This window comes from Ptychodera flava, chromosome 19 (assembly GCF_041260155.1).
Source record: "Ptychodera flava strain L36383 chromosome 19, AS_Pfla_20210202, whole genome shotgun sequence".
Classification (NCBI taxonomy): Eukaryota; Metazoa; Hemichordata; class Enteropneusta; family Ptychoderidae; genus Ptychodera; species Ptychodera flava.
The window spans coordinates 35,689,312-35,692,277 of record NC_091946.1 but is presented as its reverse complement, the minus strand read 5'-3'; the positions used below and the strand labels follow the sequence as shown (position 1 = coordinate 35,692,277).

The following is a 2,966-nucleotide window of genomic DNA, read 5'->3' as shown; positions in this document are numbered from 1 at the left end:
AATCTGTAGCTATAAAGGAATGTTTTGAAGCTTCTGAAAAATAATGTACTTCTTTGTCATGTTTTTCCTGCTCTTATATCATACACCAGCCCTATAAAGTTTGGATTGCCATTGCACTATGCCAGTATCCTATGTTTTTCTAATAACCTAGGTGGTCTTTTTAATGCTCATGCGCAGACTAAATAGAATTAAAACCAACAACCTAAGGCGTCTGTGTTTTTCAATGTGTCTTGAACAGTCCGGGTCAGCTCCAAAATTGGAGACGCTATATCAGTGCGGACGCACATAGGCGATTTTTCCGTTGTTGCTAGGCGTGTCTATTCCAGATTCTGTCGTCGCTAAGGCGAGACGACGGGCGCCACCGAGTCGAAGCTGACTGACAGGGCGACACATCAGGTAAGCTGAGCTCTCCAAATTTCATTAAATTTTTACCGTTAAATTAGATAAATATGTTTTAAGTGCGTTGGTTCTAGTAGATTGATGGTCCGACAGTTGTTTTGATGGCTTTTCCCCAAATATTTGACATTTCTTTCGGAATACGGCAAAAACTTTCAATGTCAATTGTGGGTGGGTTGTGACATATCTGGCAGAAACTTGCGAAATTAATACCGTCGTTTGAGAAGTTAACATTTCCGTCTCATGGGTTTAATTTGTAAAGTTTTGGTAAATTTATTATCCTTACTCATCATTTAATGTGCTGGAGCAAAATCGGACTTGGGGAAGATCGGATGGCATTCTGAGAGCGATTTATTTTCAGCTATGTACAAACCGGAAGTGAGCCAAGGAGGCCGTACAACATGCCCGGTAATCGATTGCAACTAAAATAATATTGCAGGGTTTAACGGAACTGTTATTTTGCAGAACATCTCTTTGGGATGAGCGAAAAATCTTCCTCCGTATCTGACAGTTTCATTAGTTTCCATCACAACATTCTGTGTAGAGAAATAATATTTCTTCCCTTTTCATCAAAAAATATATACACAGATCTGATGACAAGCTCTCTGTTTGATATGCTAAAAGCTGCATTCTAAAATATAAAAAGCACTGTTTATGTGTAGGATAAAAATACTTGTGTCAATAATATGTACATGCATAAAACTCGTAAGGCATCGTTCACAAAAAACGGTTAAGGGGGCTGGAGGAATTCAGGGGGGATTCGAAATTTTTTGGTGAGGGGGCCTTGAAAATTTTGCTCCACCTGTAGGGGGAACTTGAAAATTTTTTGGTTCCCTTTTATGTTTTACATTTTCCAATTCAAAGTTTTTGTAGGTAATTCAATGAAAAATGAATACAATTTTTATGTCATCGAATTGTTGTAATGTTAGTAGTAATTTAACAAAATCTAGAACCATTTTTGTTACATTTCATGACTTTTATTTTGAACAAATCTAAACATGTGTGATTTGTCGTAAAAAGCCAAATGAGCCTAGTTACACAGGGCAGAAGCTACAAATGTTGATGATTTCTGCAATATTTCTATGTAATATATCAACTACAGTTTCTTGCTGTCTCCCTACAGCATGCTCAAACACACATATTCAGTTTGTCGACAAAACCTGTATATACAAATATGTATTTGGTGACAAATTTAATTAGAGTTCAGACTGACAGTCAGTGATACAAATGCATGGTACACATACACAGGCTGTGAAAGCAAGCTGAATATTGGACAGTTCAAGATGCTGTATGGAGTAGAACAAGAACTCAGTTGTATAAACTGAACAAAAATATTGTCAAAATTATCAAAGTATCACTATCAGATTCTGCCCTGCTACTGCAGTGTCACTGTTACTGCATACCTGAGCAGTGCAGAGATAGTTCTGACTCTGATGTACACGGTAGTTGAAGAAGAGTTTGGGTCAAATGACGATCATGACAGTGAAACATACAGGCCAGGGAGCAACATATGGAAGACCAGGAGACTTGAAAAGTTATCGTGAATTTTTGAATTGTGGCATACGAGAATAAATCAAATATTAAAGAAAAAGATGGGGTCACCATGCTTGATTTTCTATATTTTCATATTCTTGTCATAAAATAATACAAAAGTAAAACTTTGAACAGTGAGGACTAAATGAAAAAAATATGTGACTAAATGGCATTATTTATTTTTTAACCAAATTTGCCATTATTACACCCAAAATTTCAGAGATTAAAACATTTATTTGATGGAACTTTTTAGCCATCCAGTATTGTATATTTCTAGTAGCATCTAATTCATATATGTGTTGGACTTTTGAAACAAATCTTAGGTAAGTCACTGTGCTCAGTTTTTGACAACATGGCAATGAGCCAGAATTCACAATTTGCCTACTCTCTGATGATCGTCATTTTTTTGTGCTCTTTGGCAGCAACAATTGACCTGGACAGAGTTGGATGAACTCAAGATGGCTTAGACCGATAAATCCAAAAAGTTCACTGATGCCTTTAAGATGAATCAATTTAAGAACTTGTCTCAGGAATATGACTTTACAAAGTGCTAATAACAGGTAGTGTTGAACACCTGTGAGCGGAACGCCGCAATACGTGATTTTTTCTGCATACACATCCTTTACAAATATGTGGGATTGTGATAGTTTGGGGGACTTGAAAAATTTTGATCATATAGAAGGGGGGCATTTGAAAATTATTTATGGTATTGAGGGGGGATCTGAAAAAAATAAGATTATAATCGCGATTCCTTCAGCCCCAGAGTAAATGACTAGGTGTTGGAACAGCTTATGATGTGAGAGCTCTATGTGATCAATGCATGTACATTAAGAAGGCCCAAGGTGTATTTTTTTTTAATTGGATACATACCTTAAAATGTTATTTATAATTCCCATTTAATGTATTGTCATTACATTTGTTTTCTACTTGCAGATCACGGAACATCTATACAGTGAAAGAACTGACACAGAAAGTGCAAGAAGAATGTTTTGATTTTTTAAATTTAATTTTGCAATAAAATGTTGACCTTAACAATA

General features: G+C 35.9%; 1 long non-coding RNA gene across 1 annotated transcript; it reads left to right on the top strand.

Annotated features, from left to right (window-relative positions):
• The first annotated feature begins 275 nt into the window (after positions 1–275).
• On the top strand, positions 276–2,966 carry LOC139119397 (uncharacterized). The gene is made up of 2 exons (XR_011548917.1): positions 276–396; positions 2,352–2,966. It is a non-coding gene; the product is annotated as an uncharacterized lncRNA (long non-coding RNA).